The following is a 12,700-nucleotide window of genomic DNA, read 5'->3' on the forward strand; positions in this document are numbered from 1 at the left end:
TAGCTTTGAGCAAGGAATAGGCAAGTATTAAAAGTATTAAAAGTCTAGACAGGTAGAAACTGGAGCAAAGGAGGTTAGTGACACTAATGAGCAGAAAATAGTGAGGTTGGCCCAAAATCTTGGAAAGAGAACATTTTACTCTGAGTTCTATTTTATACAATTTTCTTGTCATTTGCTCTTTCTGACACATAGATATTCAGTATAACAAGAAGGATGTCTGAAAACTGGAAGCCAATTGTTAAACAATTGCAGGCAGACAAATGGGTCACTAGCAGATTCTTCTAACTGCCAAGAAGATAAAATATTCTAGCAATGATGGGAAGAACAAAAAGAAAATTAAATATTTTGGTGTCTGCTGCTGCTGCTGCTGTTAAGTCGCTTCAGTCGTGTCCGACTCTGTGTGACCCCATAGACGGCAGCCCACCAGACTTCCCCGTCCCTGGGATTCTCCAGGCAAGAACACTGGAGGGAGTTGCCATTTCCTTCTCCAATGCATGAAAGTGAAAATGAAAGTGAAGTTGTTCAGTCGTGTCCGACTCTTAGCGACCCCATGGACTGCAGCCTACCAGGCTCCTCCGTCCATGGGATTTTCCAGGCAAGAGTACTGGAGTGGGGTGCCATGGTGTCTGCTGAATTACAAAGAAAAAAATACACAATCAAACCAATTGTAAGACAATGAAAAGAACTGAAGAACTGACTCATTTGGAAATACTCTCATTTAGAAAAAGCATAAACAAATAAACATAGACAGGTTGCACTGCATACAACAATCCAAGCCCTTTTGGAATCTATTGAATGAGTAGTTGAGTTTTACTTATAGGTTGCCTTTTTCAGAACTGAATCGGTTTCTGTTTAATATCCAAAACCATGAATGCTTAAAGGCAGCCTTTTAAGAAGGTTTGAGTAGCAAAGATTTCCAAATACTTCCTTTCTCACATTGACTTTCCTGTAACTGACTTCATTGAGGACCAATTCTGATTATTAATTTTTCATTAGAATTGCCAGTACCACCAAGTCTTCAATTCATACATTAATAAAGTTTTCATTTATGATTAGTCTGTATCTATATGCCTTTGCATATTTATGGTATTGAGACATCTGGTTTAGCCAGTTAACACATTTGTTTGGTAAGTCATGATATCTTGACCGGCAAATATGTTTTTAATGCTGTATATAACCAGGGTGTGCTCCCCTGCTGGCTCAGTGGTAAAGAATTTTCCTGCTATTACAGGACACATGAGTTCAATTCCTGGGTCAGGAAGATACCCTGGAGAATAAAATGGAAACTCACTCTAGTATTTTTGCCTCGAAAATACCATAGACAAAGGAGCCTGCTGGGCTATAGTCCAAGGGATAGCAAAGAGTCAGGCATGACTTAGCACTAAACAACAACAATAACAAAAACAGGGAAGTTCTTTCCTATGAATAATGTAGATCTCCATAAGCTATTAGTACTTTTTTGAAACCTCCAACCTAAATGTATTATTGATCAATGCCATCTCATGGCATCAAGCCAAGAAAGTAAACATTATTCAAATCTATGACCAGCTATCATGAAGTAAATCCATAGATAACAGTTTCAGTTCAATGATCTGTCTGAATATATGTGAATTTAGTCATTTTTGCTTTAAAATATACTTTATTATGTAGTAGAGTCAGCCATCTACTTTTATTTTTCATGTATAAGGTTTGTTTACTTCTTCAGGTTGTTTACTTTTTCACATGAGGTTTTGAATACTTTCTATCAGCCTCTAGAAAAGGATCTTTTTGGGGGTTTTATAGAAATTATAATAAAGCATACATAAGCAACTCCAAGTATTTAAATGTTTAAACTTTGAAACCTTTTCTAAATTGTACTTTCTCAACTTTAGTTTCAATAAGAGGTCAACATATTTTCTTGAAGATTGCTGAAATGTAATATATGTTTGACCAACTTAGCATTTCAATTTTAAGTTCCTTCTGTAAACTTTTTGGATACTAGTCATATACCCATGTATCTAAGTCAAACACTTTGTTGGGGCCAAAATAAAATAATCCCAAACATTTGTCAAGTTCAAACATGATACATCCATACTTCCTTTTATTAATTCCACACAAAACAATGGTTAGTTGTTGTAGGAAATTGGTTCTGAGCTTCCTTTGCCTTCATTTACTTAGTTATATGAGCAGATTCTATGCTATTTTCAGTCTTTGGAACCAACACTCCATAATAAAAATACTAAGAAAGAAAGCTTAATTTCTCTTTGATTTTTTGACTGCCTGATAATAAGTATTTGTATGTGTCTCCTTTTCACCCAAACCTCAATCGAGTATAACTGTGCAAATCACATTTACCCACCTAACTCCCACATGTGTGTGTGTGTGTATATATATGTTTTATATATGTATATATGTACACATATATAAAACCAACCAACATGGCCTCTATAGCATCTAGAACTCACATATCACTGGCCATTTTCCTTTAAACCACCAAGAACTGGAAAGTATTTACTTTTAAAATTTGCACTTGGATAAAATTTTCCTTAAAAATATCTTTTTATTACTTAGAAAATTGTCTTTGATATATTTTGTAATTCATCTTTGTTTTTGGAGTGAAACATTAAAAAATATTATTAAGAAATTTTTACAGAAAATATTCATTTACTTTTTACTTATTCCAAATGTACTGTCTTTCCTAGGTATTGAGGCATAGAAATGTATATTTTCCCCAATGTTATTAATTTGCCTCTGAGATTTTTTAGTAAAGAATACTTGTAGACAAAGGGAAAACTATAGGAATGGAATAAAAGTACTGAGACTTTCCACAATTGGGAAAAAAGGACTTTTTTTTTTTTTTTGGACACTTGGTAGCAAGTACATTATGTTCCCTCTCGTAATTACTTTAGGATTCCTCACCATTTTTAAAGGTTATATTTATATATGGATGTTCTCATTGCTTACCCCGTGATCAAATTTTAAGCTAAATAATAATAACTTTCTTACAAAACAGACTGCTTCTTTCAAACTGAATTTTTAAATTTTCTAAGGACATATTAGGTTAGGTTGTGGAGTATGCACATTCATTTCACAGAGGAGGTACTTATATGGAAATATGTATTCAACATTAGGCAGATAATTGATAGCACAGCCAAGGACAAATCCTGATTTGGAATGTTCTATGAGTGTTCTCACTTATTTATTTACTTATTTATATATTTTTGTGGTGAAGAAAGGTAGAGCATTTATTATAGGTACCAAACAAGGAATATGGCAGTTCATGCTCAAAAGACCTGAACACCAAGTTTTATTTTATTAAGATTTAAAACTTGAAAGCAAACATAATCACTTTTTCACTTCCATTTCTATAGCAAATATCTTTTAAATATTTGATATATTCTGAACATTCTTTTGGGCCAGAGAATAAAAGAGAGTATGCTCAGTCACTCAGTCGTGTACTACTCTTTGTGATTATATGGACTATAGTCTGTCAGGCTCCTCTGTCCGTGGAATTGTCCAGGCAAGAGTACTGGAATGGGTTGTCATTTCCTTCTTCAGGGGAGCTTCCTGACCCAGGGATCAAACCTGTATCTTTTGCATCTTCTGCACTGGCAGGCAGATCCTTTGCCACTGAGCCACCTGGGAAGCCCAAAACAGAACTTCTTCCTATTCTAAATATATGATGTGGTGGAAAATTTTGATATGTAAGAAAAGTTAATAACAATCAATACCTGAGTGATCACTACCACAGGAGATCAAATGTACAGCTAGGGTATTTGTTGTTTTAAAGAAAGCTTCATGGAAGAGATCAAGTTAAAACTATGCATAGAATGAGGATCTGGGTAGGCAGAGCAAAGAATATATTCCAGACAAATGATATGAAGAGAGTATATTATAATCATATGTGTTTAGAGAAATAATAGAAACGATCCAGGAATATTACTGAGAGTCAATCACTATAGAGTTACACTGGAGTCAAGTTTTGGAGAATATAAATGTCAGATTAGAGGTTTTGTATAATTGGGAGGTTCGGGAAGCAATTGGGAGCCATGTAAGTAGTATATGAGCAAAGATGTGACACAAAAAGTTGTTGTTATATTTATACTTTTGATAATATTGCAACAAAGAGAGACAGAAGATGTTACAGTGTGAAAACCTGAGCTATAATATTCTTTAACATTATTATGTTGTTATTTTGAGGTTTTGGTTGGGGGTAGTGTATGGAAGGACAACACTCTGAAGCAGTCAATTAGAAACAATTACAATACTTCAGCACCATTGATATGAAGGATGCGAATATAAAAACAATCATCACTTGAGAGGACTGCTGTGAAAGAGTACCTCATGGCTGAAACACATTTCAGACAGAGCAAGAAAGAAGAGAGACATTTCCAAGAAGTTAAGGAAATTTCCATTGTGGTAAAAATAAGACTTTTTCTGTAGTGGGACCATGTATTCTAGAGGTATGGGGGCGAAGATTAGGAAAGAGGAAGAGGTGGAAAATGGATCGTATTATAGCAGGGGTTTCCAGCCTCTAGGATCTAATGCCAGATGATCTGAGGTGGGGCTGATATAATAATAACAGCAATAAAGTGCACAATAAACGTACTGCACTTGAGTCACCTTGAAACCACCCTCCACTCCTCAGTGCAGGGAAAATGTCTCCCACAGAGCTGGTCCCTGGCGCCAACAAGGTTGGGGATCACTGTATTAGAGGGAATAGAATGCAATGTTGTCAAATAATAGCAAAAGATGCTACTCATTTTTAATTGTTTTATGAGGCCAGCATAACCAACCCTAAAACATGCTATAAGAAAAGAAATATGTTATAAGAAACAAATTTAAAATTATTCTTTCTCAAATAATTAAGAAGCAAATAAACTTAACAAAGGTATTATCAAATCAAACATATTAAGATCTTTTTAGAGTATTATACAGCATGACAAGGTGGTCACTCACATTAAATAAATCAATAGAATCATCATATTAACAGGATAGAGGGAAAATATGATTATCTTATTAGGCGCAGGCATGACAAAATTCATGACCTATTTATGACAAAAATCTCAGCAAACTAGAAATAGAAAAAGATGTTATTCTTATAAAAATGATTGTAAAAAAGGCATATTTCACATATTGAGAAAAGAAAAAATAAGTTAGGAATAAGGACATTTCTGTCTGTTACTTCCATGTAACATTTTACTAAAGGTAATTGCAATAAGGAAGACTGTCATGAAATAAAGAAATAGAAATGTGTTAACCAAGATAATATGATTGGGTAAGTATAAAATCCAATATAATATACAAAGGAATATTCACACAAATAAAATTTAGCAAGTTTGTTGCAAGCTGAATCAATAGTTCAAAAGTTATATTACAATAAATTCACAAGGAACCATTGGAAATGAAATTTAGACTATACCATTTATATAACATTTTTAAAAAGTCAGATACCTTGCCATAAACTTAATAAGAAGCTTGCTGAAGGATATCAAAGAAGACAAATAAATGAATAAATATAACATTTGGAAGACAATACTGTTAGGATGGAGACTTTCTGCAAACTTTTCTATTTTGAGGCAGAAAATTGACAAGCTGAATTCAAAATTTTATATGAAAATGCAAAGAAGCTGGAAGAGCCAAAACAATCCTAAAGAGGAATAAAAATTTATGAGTAATAGCACCATATTTCAAAACTTATTATAAATTTATAGTAATAAAAAAGACTATTGGTGTAAAGAAAGGCTAATAGATCCATGGCACAGACTAGAGAGGTCAGAAAAATATCTACACACACGAAACAACTAGATTGACATTACATATTCTTTGAAATTCTGTGGGGAATGAACTATCCTTTAATACATGGTGCTAGAGCATCATACTGCAAAATCACTTTATTACACCTAAGAAAGTAAAGCAAAACACAAAAATTAGAAAAATATCTTCATGACCTTGTGGTACACAGCTATTTCTTAGATAAGATATAAACCAATAGTCCTACAGAAAAATGCTTATATTATTAATATTAAAAACCTCTATTCCCTGAAATGTTCCATTAAAATTATTTTATTAAAATAATTAAAAAGTGAGCCATAAATAAGAAGACAGTGCAAATATCTGCAAAATACTTTCTCCACCAAAATGGAAAAAGTCTTAATAAGTCAATGAAAATTATTAATAATCATGTTTTAAATAACATAACTTACTAAATATTTCATAAATAAAATGTTTAATAAGCATATAAGTAGATGCTTACTACTGTGAATCACCAGATGCAAGTTAGAAGCATAATGAGGAGGTCCATGTCCTGCAGGACAGCAGAAAGAGGTCTACAGATCCACTCCCCAGTGAAGATTGTGAATTATTTTAAAAACTCTTCCTAAGTAATCACCTCCCCCATATGCACATAATCCTTTACATCCTTTGTAAAGACATATGACTGAATTGGAGGAATGGATATAGAGAAGAAAAGAGAGAGATGCATTATATTATCTGCCTTTGCTATTTGAAAGTAGTGAAAAGTTGAATGTAGCAGAATGTTCATTCTTCAATTGTCTTAACTACCATTTCATTATCTGTAGTTTTCATCAGTATTCCTTTGACACTTGTGTCTTACATTTCCACATATATTTCAAGATGCTTCTTATAAACTGAAAACACTCTCATGTGATAAAAATTTACTTTCCCTTTAAACTCCCCTCACTGCATTCTTGATGGCTTGTTTAGTGCTAAGAGGAATACAGTTGTTCTATACTGCTGTGTGATAAATTATTCCCAAACTCTCCAGTTTAAAACAACATGCATTTATTATCTCAATTTTTCTCTTGGTCAGAAGTCCTGTTATGGCTTAGCTGGGTCCTCTGCTTGAGAGTTTCTCATAAAGCTGTACTCAACATGTTGACTAGGGTCTCTGACATCTCAAGGTTCAACTAAAGAAGTATCCATTTCAGGTCCATTCAGTGGGTGTTTGTAGAAGTCAGTATTTCATGGACTACTAAATTGAGGGCATCATTTAGGTCCTTATTATCTGTTGGCCAGAGGCTATCCTCAGTATCTTGACATATAATCTTCTGCAAAGTGACAGCTTCGTCAAAGTCAGCAAAAGGGTCTTTTAGCAAAATGGAAGCCTTCTCTAACCAAGTATCAGAATTGGAATATTGCACTGGTCTGGGTCACCATCCAGATGGAGTAGAGGACAGTCACTCTGGCATGCAAAACATCCCCTGGGAAACCTGCTAGCTCTGTCTGAGGTTGTAGTTGATGAGAAATGGATACCAGTTCTGGTTAGTACTGATATTCCAATTTGTTTTGTCTTTACTGCCTTTCTTTATTTCCATAATTTCTTCCTGGCAGTCTGTCATATTAACCTATGCTGACTTCAAGTTCACCATCACTAATCTTCGATGGTCATGGCATATTGTCCCATCATTTCATGGCAAATAGATGGGTAAACAGTGGAAACAGTGTCAGACTTTATTTTGGGGGGCTACAAAATCACTGCAGATGGTGATCACAGCTATGAAATTAAAAGACGCTTACTCCTTGGAAGGAAAGTTATGACCAACCTAGATAGCATATTCAAAAGCAGAGACATTACTTTACCAACAGATGTCCGTCTAGTCAAGGCCATGGTTTTTTCAGTGGTCATGTATGGATGTGAGAGCTGGACTGTGAAGAAAGCTGAGCGCCGAAGAATTGATGCTTTTGAACTGTGGTGTTGGAGAAGACTCTTGAGAGTCCCTTGGACTGCAAGGAGATCCAACCAGTCCATTCTAAAGGAGATCAGCCCTGGGTGTTCTTTGGAAGGAATGATGCTAAAGCTGAAACTCCAGTACTTTGGCCACCTCATGCGAAGAGTTGACTCATTGGAAAAGACTCTGATGGTGGGAGGGATTGGGGGCAGGAGGAAAAGGGGACGACAGAGGATGAGATGGCTGGAAGGCATCACCGACTCGATGGATGTTGAGTCTGAGTGAACTCCAAGAGTTGTTGATGGACAGGGAGGCTTGGCGTGCTGCAATTCATGGGGTTGCAAAGAGTCGGACATGACTGAGAGACTGAACTGAACTGAACCTTCCATGAACGTCTCCATCAGCTTCCACAATTATGTTGTGTGTAAATCCTGTAATAAATTTTTTGCCCATGACACTTATTCCAGTTTTTATTCCTTGATTAAACACTGGATAGAAGAAAGAAAGGACAAAAAGAGGGGGGTGGGAGAGAAGGAGGAGGAAAGAAGAAAAGGGAAAATAAATATTCCAAATACTAAATATTAAAAATGATTGTCAGTGGTAAGCACTGCAACACATTTGTTGAACATCTGCTATGTCAGACTATCTGAATTATATTTTTCTATCAGATTTAATTGTCAAAAAAATTTACTTGTGTACTCATTATAACATGCTATAATGTTTTACCAGCAGTGACACATTTAAAAATAAAAGCATATCTATGAGATGTATACTACTATCACCTCTATTTCATAGATAAGCAAACTGTAGAGCAGACCTGTTATGTAAATTTCACAGAACTGATATTTGAAAGGTCTCAAATTCAAACCCTAACTGTGGTTCTAGAGCTCACACCTTTACACATGACCTTGGCCAAGATGCCAAGAAGCAATAGAGAACTCATGCCCATTTCTCCATTTCTATCATCAATATTACAACATTGCAAATGACATAATCAAGACTCAAAACTAAAGTAACACTCCGAAGAACAAACTGAAAGAAAGGTATGAGCTGGGATTCAGTCTGGGTTTGTCTGATACCAAAATTTATAATCTTGATGAATATTGGAAAATATGTGACAATTTGATTAATATCTCTCTAAATGTATGTGATTTGGCTAAAGCTATATTTGGACTTTCATCATAATTTAATGGGCAGAATATTGTCATTCAAAAATGTATGAAAAATAATGGAGTAGATATTCAATACCATTTAGAAAAAGAACTCTAAGCCTGAGGAAAGTTAGGAAATATCTGCATACAAAATTTTTAAAAATAGTTAAAACACAGAAGAACCATAGATTTAATAAACATCCTGAAAAGTTATTGCTTTGAAAGACCAAAACAATGGATCAGCATGTGTAGGCTTATCAGGAAAAAATTTAACAAACTAATAAATAATATTAAAATGATAGAGGAGATATAAAGAAGACTTTCAAAATTCTTTAGGAAATACACAACATTCTGTAAATAGCAATTCTCAATGAAGTGAAAATTTAATTAGAAAATGTAAGAAATGTAAAAGAGAGCAGTGGAAATAAAAAGAATGAATTAAAAAAAATAAAGTTCTAATGCTGATATTGGATAAAAAATGTGTCATCTGCATATCAGACAATATAGTGGATATTTAGACATTACTACCTTTTATATCTCAGTTAAATTCACCCATTCCAGTCCATTTTAGTTTGCTGATTCCTAGAATGCCAATGTTCACTCTTGCCATCTCTTGTTTGACCACTTCCAATTTGCCTTGATTCATGGACCTGACTTTCCAGGTTCCTATGCAATATTGCTTTTTACAGCATCGGACCTTGCTTCTATCACCAGTCACATCCACAACTGGGTATTGTTTTTGCTTTGGCTCCATCCCTTTATTCTTTCTGGAGTTATTTCTCCACTGATCACCAGTAGCATATTGGGCACCTACTGACCTTGGGAGTTCCTCTTTCAATATCCTATCATTTTGCCTTTTCATACTGTTCATGGGATTCTCAAGGCAAGAATACTGAAGTGGTTTGCCATTCCCTTCTCCAGTGGACCACACTCTGTCAGACCTCTCCACCATGACCCACTGCAGATGGTGACTGCAGCCATGAAATTAAAAGACACTTACTCCTTGGAAGAAAAGTTATGACCAACCTAGATAGCATATTGCAAAGCAGAGACATTACTTTGCCAACAAATTCCGTCTAGTCAAGCCTATGTTTTTTTCCAGTGGTCATGTATGGATGTGAGAGTTGGACTGTGAAGAAGGCTGAATGCCGAAGAATTGATGCTTTTGAACTGGGGTGTTGGAGAAGACTCATGAGAGTCCCTCGGACTGCAAGGAGATCCAACCAGTCCATTCTAAAGGAGATCAGCCCTGGGATTTCTTTGGAAGGAATGATGCTAAAGCTGAAACTCCAGTACTTTGGCCACCTCATGTGAAGAGTTGACTTGTTGGAAAAGACTCTGATGCTGGGAGGGATTGAGGGCAGGAGGAGAAGGGGACGACAGAGGATGAGATGGCTGGATGGCATCACTGACTTGATGGACGTCAATCTGAGTGAACTCCGTGAGATGGTGATGGACCGGGAGGCCTGGTGTGCTGCGATTCATGGGGTCGCAAAGAGTCTGACACGACTGAGCGACTGAACTGAAGTGAACTGAACTGAACCTTTTATATCATGCTACTTAGGAAGGGGCTTTTTATTTTTATCCTAAATATTGTCTCTGAAACCTTATGATTTTTAAGCTTTCATTGTGAAAGGAAGTACAGAACATTAGAATCAGCATGTACAGAATATTAGAATGCAGATTCTGCATTCTTGCCTCTATGAACTTCAACAATTATTCATTTCAACTGACGTCAGGTCATCATCTGTGAAATAAAAGTTGGGCCACACTATATTTAAGATTCATTCTAGCTATATAATTATAGAGAACATCAGGTTTTTCTTTTGTAGGATAATTTAAACTTTATTGATAACAAGATATGTTCCTTTCAGGTAAGATATTATTTCATCATTATTCTTTACATGGAAAGGAGGTTTACTTTTTATAGATAATACTTCTTAATACACTCAATTCAATCTTTTAAAAACATGAAGGAAATAGAGGGAAAAAACCACAGTAATATTTTAAGACAAATGTTTAAATATTCAGATTGTCCCTGTCTCTCCAAATTACTGTTTTGGCTCTGGTACAAAACATATAGTTTGATTAGTTGTCAGAAAGATTATAGTATACGCTAGTTATCCAGAACCACTATCCTTTGTGCCTAAGATCATGTGAGAAGTTAGGGTCACTAAAGCATAGTAAGGAGCAAGTGCCGCCGTCTTTGTTCATCCAAAGCTCTTAAATTTGATCTACATTTTTTAGTGAAATAATTCCTGGAAATGAATTGAGTATATCTCATAGAATCATTTTACTGAATAGCATCTTATCAGTAATTTGCCTTGCCTTTGGCAGGAATGGAAGGTACACAAAGAAGAAAATGTGTATTAGGGGTCACCCTATTATACTCAAGATTTGATCAAAAGGTTGGGTTTTTTGACCACTTAAACTCACCTGGTTTTAAGGATGGTTAACCCTCAACAGTCTCCAACATATGTTATATCACTTGTTGCAGTTATTTTTCTTTATTAAACATGGCTGCTGCTGCTACTGCTATGTCGCTTCAGTCGTGTCCAACTCTGTGCGACCCCATAAATGGCAGCCCACCAGGCTCCCCCATCCCTGTGTGACAGGACAAAATACATGTAGAAGAAATGATGGAGTTGGAAAGTCAACATTTTGTAACAATTATGGTAACAAAGAATCATGAATGGATGTTAAAGCTGTAGATGAATATTCAATGAGGATCTGGATGTTTACACAACATCGAAATATCTCCCAATGAAAAATGTGTGTGTGTGTGTGCCTGTGTGTTGACAGAAACAGCAAGCAATATGTCACAATATTCACAACTGAAGAGTCATGGTAAGTAGGAGTGATCTGTGCTGTTCTTGCATATTTACCAAAAGTTTAAGTTACTTCAAGATAAACAAAAATTAACAAAACCACTCAAATTGAAATAGTAATACACCTTTTTAAAGAAATGACATCTTCCAAAATATGCAAATAAAATTATTAAATTGTCTTTTACTGTTTCCCTCTATTCTTTTTCTACTGAACTAGTAAATAAGTCGGACATGACTGAAGTGACTTAGCAGTAGCAGTAGCAATAAATGTAAGCAGATAAAGTTGCAACATTCCACCCTTGACTACATGCCCATCCAAATCTATACTGTGATGTTTGCATGAATACACATGCATAAGATTTTTGTTTGTTTTCACAAGTGATTTTTTCTTTGAATTCTGCAATTTGCATCAATTCTTGTACATCAAAAATATTTGTCTAGATTTAATACATATATAAATACCTATATGTATATGTTTCATTAGTTGCTCAATATCCTGTAGTATGAAATTTTCCACTCTTTGTTCAATCATTTCTCTGTTTTTTTTTGACACTTACGTTGTTATTCTTTTCTAAAATTAGATATCTTTGTGTATATATATGTCCTCAGTGGCTGCCTGGCGCAGGAGTGGCAGCTGCACAGCACAAGGGCAGCTGAGAGGAAATACCCCAGGTCCAAGGTCAGGAGTGGTGGCCATGAGGAGATACCCAGCGTCCAAGGTAAAGGGCAGTGGCTGCTCATTGCTGGAGCAGCTGTGAAGAGATACCCCCTATCCAAGGTACAAGAAACCCAAGTAAGATGGTAGGTGCAAAGAGAGGGCATCAGAGGGCAGACATACTGCAACCACAATCACAAAAAACTAGCCAAAATGATCACATGGACCACAGCCTTATCTAACTCAATGATAATAAACCATGTCTTGTGAGGCCAACGAAGACAGATAGATGGGTCATGGTGGAGAGGTCTGACAGACTGTGGTCCGCTGGAGAAGGGAATGGCAAACCACTTCAGTATTCTTGCCTTGAGAACCCCATGAACAGTATGAAAAGGC

The sequence above is a fragment of the Bubalus kerabau genome, chromosome 3 (genome assembly GCF_029407905.1).
Source record: "Bubalus kerabau isolate K-KA32 ecotype Philippines breed swamp buffalo chromosome 3, PCC_UOA_SB_1v2, whole genome shotgun sequence".
NCBI lineage: Eukaryota > Metazoa > Chordata > Mammalia > Artiodactyla > Bovidae > Bubalus > Bubalus kerabau.